This window comes from Saccoglossus kowalevskii, chromosome 4 (genome assembly GCF_978046115.1).
Source record: "Saccoglossus kowalevskii chromosome 4, keSacKowa6.1, whole genome shotgun sequence".
NCBI lineage: Eukaryota > Metazoa > Hemichordata > Enteropneusta > Harrimaniidae > Saccoglossus > Saccoglossus kowalevskii.
The window spans coordinates 36,970,198-36,982,085 of NC_140644.1; positions in this window are offsets into that span (position 1 = coordinate 36,970,198).

The following is an 11,888-nucleotide window of genomic DNA, read 5'->3' on the forward strand; positions in this document are numbered from 1 at the left end:
GAAGGCAGACAACAAATCGTGATAATGCCCGAATAACAATATGTTATTTATTTCATCACATCGAACAAACATCCACCATGGAAATCACAGCAACCATACACCACTCATACCCGCTCTCCCAAAAAATATTAACACTTATATTTGAAGCATGCAATACTTTATTTTATCTATTTTAACAAGTTACACATTGCTCAATAACATACATACATTCGTTGCTGAAAAAAACGAAATACACGTTCTTTTCAGCCATGGATACTCAGCATTGTGAATCACTCAAATTATCGAGAATAATATTTTTGAAATGAATTGAGAAATTCTCAAACGCAAGTTATTTGATAACTCTACAGATAGAAAAGTCACAGTGCCGTGAAAATGACTGAATTCACCTTCTCGCGAACGTACCACACCTATTCACAGGCCACATAGCTTAGAGCGTTTTCGGTTAGCATCGGCGTGGAACGCATAGAAATGCTTACAGCGTAGAACGCGCTGCAGCGACCCGGACTGCGACGTTTCAGTGATGGATTTGCCGTACATTTTTGCTCTATATAAAAAGTGCCCTAAACATCAAAACAGAATATCTTACTTAATATCCATTCTGGCACGTTCAATGTCTATTTCGGATGGCTAAAGTATCTTCAAAACCCTGAAAGCAATCCCGAAAATAAAAGCGGCTGGAGCAGCACCAGTGCAGCGAATGACAATTTGTTATGCGCAGAATCTTTGCGCAGTAGTTTCAGTGACGTCATCCATGTGATATACCTTTGTAATATCCACTTGGCGGGCAATACACCATGTAATATTCATTTTTATTCAATGTCATGTGACCGAATCTCAACTAATCACAGCATGCGTAACAGCAGTGAGATGTGATAAGTATTCTTATGTTGGGGATGTATACTATATTTGCCGTTTCATGATACTGAATGACGTTTCTTGTTTTAAAAAAAATTACATGTTATGACCTGCTATTCGCTTGAACTAGAAGGCTATTATGGCTAGCTTTGAGATACTATGTGAACATAGATAAAGCTTAAATTCATTTGAAACGTTGGAATGTACACACAATTGTGTAAAAATAATGGCGTGGTGCAGAAGTGCATCTTATGTCAGCGCTTTACCATTCTTCCCGAATATGTTGTTCTCTGGTTTCAAGTAATACAAATTGGAATTTACATGGTGCGATGATGATATATAGATGATTCGTGCAGTCAAGGAAAGACTTGAACTGAAAAATAGTGTCTTTTGTGAAATGATTGAGATTTTAGTATGACATCGGCATCTGCATCGTGTTTTAAATTTGATTTGTTTATAAAGTCTTTTGATATTAAATAATCTATAAAATAATTATACAAGCATAATATAGGTATCACCAGTCCAATAATAATGAGAACAATGTGAACATATATGTTTACACATCAATGGCCCATTAAATTTTACATCACAAGGAAGGCTTCACCTGTTCAATTCTGTCAAGTAAACTCACTCCATCTACTTTTACTCATTCTGCAATACAAATCTTTAATAAGCACTAACTATTTTTGCTTAGTAATAGACTGATTAAGGCCATCTTAACTCGTTCAACTTTCAAACGAGAGGTAGTTTTTATTTTGGCAATTACTATTTTATGACATTTTTTCAGTTATTATTTGTTTTTACAAAGTATGCAAATTGTATTTACAGGAATGATGAATATCATGACCAGTTGTTGCACGTATCATGTCACATATTGTGTTACTATTGAACGTTGTCATGGTATCACTGACCTGTCAGCTTTCACATGAATATAATACGATATTGCTGGTACACATTTTTGTAAATTCAAAATTATGTTAAATGTGTATGTGTTTAAATGAATCATACCATGTGTGAATATTTCTTTTTCCATATTTGGAATATACTTTCACAATATATCTTTCACAAGTTGTGCATATTGTTAACATTTCGAAATCTAATGAAATTTTCGTGGCAATGATGATTTTATTAACTTGAAAAAAATCATTTAGCATATGCATGAGTTTTAATTAAAATAATAATTACTTTCAATTGATAACACAAGCTGTTACCATATTGTGAAGCCACCATGAGTATCCCAGCTGTGTAATATTTAGGTGGTTCACATATTCTGGTAAGATTAAAATAGTACTTGTGTGTTAAAATACTACCGATGTAGACTACGTTAAGTGCGTGCGTTTATGTATTTTTGTCGTTCAACCACTGTGTTATGCTAGATGCTCCATACCTTTTTTTCACGTTGTTGGAAAGACGTGTATTTTTTTCCTTAGTATGTAATTAACCAAACTGGTATATGCTGTAACCCATTTTCTCTGAACCGCACCTACCCATTGGGAAATACAGCCGGTACTTTTAAATGTGAATTTCTATATTTCCTCCATAGACTATTTGTAGAAATCCCCACTACGCCTTGCTTGGATAGTTTTGTTTTGCTTCGTTATTGTCGTTTATGATGTTATTTTAGAATAAAATTACTGCAAATGTAGCTGTATCTAACAGTATTTTGCAGCACTGAATGGTGTTATAAAATCTGAAAAGCGTTTGTACTGCTAACAGACTCTTAATATTGTGTGACATACATTTGTAAACATGTACTGCCTGCTTTAATATTGGAAGTATATACTATATTTCACTTTATTTCGAGTCAAAGGAACGAGTTGTGTTAAATGCATGTCTAGTTAACTAACTGAGCATGACCAATGAAACATTGCAGCAATACGACGGAAAAAAGGAAAGCAGCAATCCACATCATTTTACTATCCTGATTTCTTTTATTTAGTGTACATACCTCATGTAATTATTTACTTTTTCTTTTCGTTGATTAAAAAGTTAGAAACCTTATATATTGTGTTACGGTAATGATATATTTTCACTAAATAGACTTAGCACCTGAACATTGCAGAGCTCAACTGATTTTTTTTAAATTAGCATGCAACCAGAGAAGATTGTTTTTTGTTTTGTACTGACTCTAATCTCCTAGTTCTCATATACAGAAGGACAACACATGCCTCCCGTATTTACAAATAAAAGTTCATGTTCATACCGAAATTAATTTAGCATAAACAAAATTATGTACCAGCTATGTGTCTTATTCATGTGTGAAAGCTGATAGAGGTCAGCAGTACCATGGAAACATTCGATGCTTACAAAATATGTAACGATCAATTTTTGGTTTTCAGTACCCAAAAACTGTTTTGACATTTCCATCACATGGATAATTAATACAAATTAATATTGATCATTCCTTTACCACTTTTCTTGTATTTTAAGCAATATTATAACAAGATGAAAAAGTAGAAAAATAATACAAAACAAAATAAGGAAAATTACAAAAATAATCTCGAAATGTAATGTTTTAATATCATTTATATTGAAGAATAACAACGAGTAAAAAAAAAATATTCCGAAAGTTAATATTGTGATAAACACATGTAAATTCCCCCCCAGAAATAAACATTGTAAGTTGAACTGAGCAGTAGCCCTAATTTAAAAAAAATAATGGTGGCCATAGTGCAGGCCGATACCAGCAGTTAATAATGAATACATGAAATCATTTGATTAACCATTCTTTTTACAAAAAATAAATTTTTACACAAGCTCAATGGCAAGTAAAAATGCCAATTGTGTACTGCATTATCGTTGAAGTCCACGTTAAGGAACAATGTTTTTTTTTTAAATGAATGAAAACATGTGGGTCACCCACGTTGTTAAAACATTGACGATACTTGAAGTGTATCAAACATTGCTGTTCTTGGAGTAACATTGCAATCTGTAGATTCTCTGTTCAGATATAATAAGTTCAGATATGATATAATCCAGTGTACAGTAAGTAGGACAGAAGACACTTTAGTGGCAAATGTGTGGCGATGCTATGGTTGTTGTATAGCACCAAGAGACGGTGTAAACATTATGAGTTTTAAGGTAATGATATACTATATCACTTAACACGCTCTCATTATTATGATTCATTTTTTGAAACATGCAAAATGCATTTTCAGTGTAATTTAGAATACACATTGCCCCTTCAATAGTTTTTGTATTGTATTGTATTGTATTGTATTGTATTCTATTAGAATAATTGATAGATCTGCAATATAATGTCATTGCCCATTTTATTCACAATAAATATGTTATTTCCAGTGTTTTCACAATAACCAATTGTATTTATATTTGTTGAAAATTATCCCTGTCGTAAACAGCTGTTTAAATTACACTGCTGTCTAAATGACTTACAATTTTCATTCACACAAATCCACGCACAAGCAATGTAATGTACTCAAGCATGTAAATTGATCGAGGTCAGTGGTACTATAGAAACGGTCTCAAAATGTAAAATTACAGTCGCAAATAATTCTCATATATGAACACAGTTGTCTACATTATTCTTATAACTATCATTTTCTTTCGACATATATTCAATGAAATGCAAAATATTATAAATACGGTCTGATTAATGAGGACATAGAATGTTGTCCCGGTTTATGAATCATTAAAAACGTGAGACGATATTTCTCTGTTTACGAGAATACGTCAGTATTTTTTTAAGGTACAACGATAGGGGTAATTCAGAGCATGTGCAATGTAGTAGTATTCCGGTTGCTCTAGTCAGATCCTAGTAAACTGTGATATGGGTTATAGCACTAGTGGTAACTGTATGCGATCGGCAAAATTTAGGATCAGAGTTAAATATTATAAGTATTGTCCAATATTATTCCAAGACACCATATAATAATGTACAATTTTCTACCACGTGTGTGACAATTGTCCTTTCCCCACCATATGGCTAACTGGTGAAACAAACATTTTATTGGTTTAGTTATTAAAGCTGTGTCATGATGTGATTCAGTCTATAATTGAATCTTTTCTTGGTTATAGTGAGGCTCATCATAAAAGCTTGTGATCTCATTGAGCGTTTAGAAATTCATGCAACATTTAAGACTTTTCAAGGCTTCCTAATAAGATTAATATGTGATCAATAAGGTGAATCCGACCACTGCCAGATAAACCATATCGCTTACATTTTTTGTATATGGTTACGTGTTGCAATAGGAATACCGTATTATTTAGAATGAACGGCATCTTCTGGGGTCAGTTGCATGTAACAGAAACCAATGTTCATGCTGAATGGCTTCGTTTCTTGAAAGTCACCTATAATTGTTGGTAATAATTTAATCAAGTCAGTAAACACACACATGAATATTTCTAGATGATTTGTTATGTACATTGTTACAAACTCGGAAGGGATCCAAACGTGTTAGAATTTTTAAAAAAAATATAACAACTGTGTTAAAAAGAAAAAAACAATGTAGTGAACTACATACATTTACTCTTTATATATGTTCTTTTTTAGCTACAATGATAGGGACAAAGTGAAAATCTAACCTATATAAGTGTGATATAGTGGCCATCCAGGAATACGATTAAAAAGGTTTTCATCATTCTAGGTGTATCACGGATCTTGCTCTGTCGAAAAAAATGGCATGTCTATTATATTTTAACACTATTATTGTGCAGAGGAAGGCACAATGCATAACCATAAACATATATTGTAAAATGTAAGGGAGAGTAATCACATTTCTCCTCAAAATATTCAAATTATTATATGGTTGAAATATATGATCTTGATGCTAAAGTGGGTCGGTGGAATAGGCGTTACCGATGTTGCCATTTTATATATTCAGAAATAAATCATCTAAAATGCTTAATCAGCATTTATTTTTCATAGAACCACTTGATTCAAAGATCATGTTTTATTTTCGTATCAAATGTACAAACAAATCAAATTTTCTTCACATGAAAGATTTAATTACATTGGTTAATTGAAATTTATTATGTTATCCTTTACTAGAATATAATCACAATAAAATACCCTCATTTTTTTGCCAACGATGGTTTCCATTGTACCATTGACCTCGAACAGCTTACATACATAATAAATCATATTACTGGATTATTTATACTTTAATACAAATGCCGAGGAGTCACTAAACATGTAGGCCTAATAATAAAGCTGCACCTATAACATTCAAAATATGGCTGATCGTGTCTACTCTATCCTGGCTATGGAAAGTCTATATTATTTTTATAAAATCATTATTTTTACATAGTAAAGTTTATGGTAGGGCCAAATATTTGATTGGGTTATGTGTAATCTGGTATAAAGTTTAAATTAGCAATACAGGTTGTGTGGATATTTTTCTCATATTTGATATTAACTATAAACTCTTATTATATTGTTCATACTGTTCTAGACAGGTATCAATATTAACCAATTCGAAATAACGGTTTTGTAATTGCACGTTCCTAATTTATGACGAATAACTAGATAATCAAAACAGTACATCTTAGAAAAAACGAAAACAAATGCAAAGAGTAATGATATATATGAAACCATTTTCAAAAATATCAAATATATCAGGCAAAATAATAAAAAAAAAATTCAACTTTGTATCAAACAAAAATTTTACAGACTAGTATTGTGTAGAAATGTTATTAAATTGTCATGGTTACGATGACCTTAATGTATTTCAAAAATTGAAATAATCTATTTAGCATATAAATATTTATTTCCATCGGTAAAATAATATGCTATTACAGTACAATACCATATCAACACAGCACACTGTATCTCTATTGGATAGAAAATACAGGGATTTGCATATAATCCATTATATATCTGAGTTGCAATTTGTTTTCGTTTAGTGTATCCTTCCGAAGCGACCATTTAAAGTTGCAATTCAACGAATTCACAGCTTAATATAGATATGAAGATCATGCAATCCCATTCCGGTAAGTGTTCGAGAAACAGTAGTAAGTTAGTTGTAATGCAAAACCTACATTATGCATTCGAATTATATATTATAATAGACGAGTTCTATTTGTACAGTCACTACATATCTGTTTTATGCAAATAACGTTAATTATATATCATTTTGTCTGAGCCACATTCAAATATCCCTAGGTAAACAAGGCATGTTCCTCCAAATGTATTTGCGTTTGAATATAATTCATCATATATTTCTGTGATTAATTTATGTTCAGTGTATTATTCTGAATCCACCATGAGGATCCCAGCTGTGCACGTATTCAAGTTGTTCACAAAGATACAGAGTACATTCCATCATATTCTGCTAATGTTTAATAATATATCGTGTATTGGTCTTGTATACTATAACTATTGTAAACTATGTCTGGTTTAACTAATATTATTTCAACATCATTCATGTCAATGTATTAACTACATCTATAATTTGTTTTCATACAATAATTGTAATATGCTACATGCTACATGTCTATATATAATTGTTGAACAGATGTGTATTGTTTTCATCAAGATGTAGATAACCAAACTGGTTTGTAATGTAATTTACTTTCCCTTAACTCACCTATCGGGAAGTATATATAGTACTACTGAATGTGAGTCAATGCATTTGCTTTGTTGACTATTTGTAGAAATGTCTACTACGCATGTCATGTCATGCCTAAATAGATTTCCTTTATTTGGTAATAGTCATTTATGGTGTCATTTTGAATCAATATGCACAACTTGATTGCAGAAGAGCATGGTAGTATTTGTATATTTCGCTAGTTTTGTTACGGACGTGGCAGCTACACGATGGCTTATATAGGTATGTATATGTTCTATTAATGCAAAAGAACCTCCCCAAAATAAAAGAAGTTTTAATATTTGAAAAAATAATAGTTAGTAAATGAACCATGTAATTTAACACTCAGGCATGAGACGAGACATATGTGACATGTTGGTGATCTAGCCTTGTACTCCCAGTGTTTTATTTTTTTGTGCACCAACTGTACAAAATGAAATAAAACCTCACATCACTTATGATTGGGCTAGCCAAGTCTTACACATACAAAATTACATATGTAATTAAGTCATAAATTCACCAACGTGCCTAGTAGCATCAAGTACGGGATAGACTAGTAACAATAGTAGAAAATCAAAGAATAGGAAGCGTGGGAGGACATGACATATAGTCTGCTTCTGAAAATTGAAAATGAACAAATTACCGCAAAATACATTACAATGCACCATCTAAAAAGCTCTCGCCATTACACTAAATAGCCCACCCCAACTAAAATCATAAGTGTCACTAATACTTGGCTGTTCATACAATATTTCATCTTCTGCTTTTATAATTCATATTTCATAGTTGAATCTTTTTCAAGATATTTTATTTATTTTTGAAGCATAACAGTACAAAGATTTCCCAATTCAGATTGAAATATTTACAGCATAATTAATGAATTTTGTTCAGTATATAATTTATTCCCGACAACATATCCGATGGCTAGTTTCCATGATCTACAACAGTAATAAATAAACAGGAAATATTGTAATGTCATGTTTTCATAATAAGTTTTGATTGGAACCACACCACTAAAGCTACAGATTATCTAAACAATGACATAACACCAAATCAATATATCTTCCAGTCACCACAAAAATGTTATCAATAACTGAACAACAACGAAAGCATAAAATATTAGGCTGCATCCTGAAATAAACGCACAGCATATTACATTCAGACATTGCAAACACGAATTCATCCACCCCTCCCAATACACCCTACATCATTAATGGTTCCTGTACTCATTTGAATGTATGTACAACATGCTTAGCAAATAGTTACACACGACTAACACATTTTTTGACCAACCACTAATTTTATATATTGATGAGTGAGGGCGCCATTTACTAATGGAAGGAAAATTTTTAAAGCAATTAAACATATTTTATATACAAAGAGGTGAACATCAAGTAATACCTTATATTAATGAAACTTAGAAAACACTTCCGTGTTCTGAATGTTTTTGGGGGTATGAAGTACAAAGAAGAATACTGTATTTACTATATTTGAAGCACATCTTCATTACACATAAAAAGCATTGCATTTATTCAATGCAAAATTATTATAATATTTTAATATCCTTTATTTTCACAGTAAGCACACATGCTTCCAATACAGCAAATGACTAGGGTGATTTCAAACAGTTATGGTTTATCGATTATAATTATTCAATGAAGTAATGACCAAATGTGATGTCCGACAACAAAGTTAAAGCGCTGGATGCATATTCCTACCAGCAACAGTACTTATTACACTACAGTTATTCATAGAAAGAAACAAACATAGACTAATAACAATTAAATTTGTGAGATGGTTTTGATGATGTTTTTGAATATAGCAGTTCATTCATAACCTTAATTTAGCGTATATTTCAAAAGCTTGAATTTAAAAGGACAAATTTGCAAAAACTAGACAGTCATTGTTTACATAATTACCATTTTACCACAAAAATGACGAACCTTGTTAAATTGAATGAATCCGCGATTGCGATATCACACTGCCGCATTTCTGGATGAAATTTACCTTAGGCATTGTCGTAATCGAGTCCATTGAAAAGAGTCTGATAATGAAAAGCCCTTTTCTTGCAGTTTGTTTTGTTTTTTGTCCCCTATTTATTTCTGACTTGGCACAATTATTAATAATGAAAACACTGTAGTCTTGCTGTATTATTATAAACTTACATTGATAATGCCCAAGGTAATTAATCACTGATATCACAGAACTATTTAATTAATTATGAGCGTACAAATTGGAGAAAACAACTGTCAGTTCGGAAGGCTGGCTTTTAGAGTTATGCACAAGAAGGAGTAACCCACTAACAAACATTACTGACCCACTGTACACGCTGCCTGTTTGCAAATAAGCTAATCCCTCATGTGTCACTGATAAGACATATTATAAATCTATATCATTACAAGTTGATGGATAAGTATCGCTCAGTCACAGTCTTATTTGGATAGCTGCACAATTACCAACTTCGTTACATAACAGTAGTATGAAAATTACCGCCTTTCAAATTTACATCTACTGTTTTCCACTATCAATGTTACTTTGTTCTTGTTCATTTCAAGTATAATTTGTTATGACTACGTTCACTATTTTGAACGTCAGTCAATGCGTGATACAGGTCAAACAGGCAATCAGCTTTATTTTATTAATATTGTTTTGTAAAAGAAAACCTAAATATAGTTCACAGAATGCAATTAACAAATATTTAGGTCCATGTCAAATCAACTACTTCGTATTTATTTTGTCTACGCTGAATCCACGCTAAAATTTGATGTACATATTAGTGCTATCGTTTTAAACTAAATTACACATTATCTCTTTTTTGCAGTTATGGTGGCGTAAAGCTAAGTTAATGCATTATACCACAACATCATTTCCAGCCTTTGGGCGGTTGGGCGTACATTATTTGTATTTTCTTCACCGTTGAGTTAGTAAAATGGTGTTATTAAACTCGAATAATGAATAGCATAATGACACGAAATAAAAGCTAATTAAAATAAGGTTAGGACCGTGTTTCTCCCACGAAGTCTTGAGTGATGATAATGATGGCAATGGACGTTAGAAGAATACGCATTGCTTGCGAATGGGAGAATATCACCCGTTATATAGAATAATAATCAACATAATGTAATCCATTCCAAAGATACACATTATGCAAATATCCAAGAAAAGGTAGCCGTAGTTATTTGTGTTATCATTTTAAACACAAAATTTGAACAGCGTCTCATGGAAATTTCGGTCTTTTGAAAAACATGATGATGAGCCATGGTCTAAATTCATCGTTTTATCGAGTTTAAAAAAAACAAGACGAAAATAAAAATTCCCCATCAGAACTGTTGATTACTGGAAAGCACATATGTACCCTGTGTCATCAAAATTTGATCAGTGGTACTGGATCAGTGGAAATCCATGGAGCACCTATAAATAGGTTATTTTTTTGCAAATTAGGTAATTAGTAAGCTCAAACATGTAATTTATCTCTAATCATCTACATGTGCAAGTATTGGTGGAAAAGTTAAATCTTGTCTAATTAATATGCAATTTGTGTAATTAGCATGCATAGATTTTCTGACAAAAACAAATTAGGTATTTGTAATATGTAAAAAAGTTTCATTAGAATCTTTTTAATATTTCATTAGAAAAATATGTAAATGCTTACAATTTGTATACACATTTGGTTATTAATAGTCATATATTTCAATTAAAAACATGTCAGCTCTCTTTATTTTTCCAGAGCATCTATGTACCTAGTTCCACTGAAACCTGTTTAATAGTACATGAGAAACAAGTTAAAATGCTTAAATTTGAGTAATTAGTATTCATGGAATTTAACACTAAAATGTTTGAGCATTTTCTCAGAGCATATGTCAAACAAACAGGGTCGGAGACCAACCACTCAAGTGTTTGTGAACACTCATTATGTGTCAGATAGCTACTGATAACATATCCTATATTTATGGATTACATGACATGGCGAAAGAGTGCAAGATCCCCAAAAGAAGACGGGCAGCAGTTAATTCAGCTTTGATTAGTTTTGGAAAATTTTATCGATTGTTCAGGGCTCAGACTACAATAGCATAGAACACAGTCCCGTGAAAGAGGGACTGTGCATGGACGTACTAACACGTCTATGACTATAGAGACTAGTCTGATTTCAGAGTGAGAACAACAACATTCATACTTCTCAGGATTTTGCAAAACTTACAGCCGGATGTGTGTGTGTGAGATAAGAACTTCTAGTATGTTGGACCTTTCCTGCCGTAGTAGACGGCGAGAAATATTGTGAATATCATGTATCCTGAAGTTCATATTTTCTCATTAGTGTTTTTGACTGAACCCCATTTCCTAATAATTGTTTGCGCTCACTCGAACAAAAGGGATTCAAATATCAAAAAAATTAGTGGTGGTGATTAAACATTGCATTGTCCTGAGTTAATTTTAGAAATTTGTGGGTACACAGATTAAACCTGCCTTGTTGATTTTGGCAAACACTAC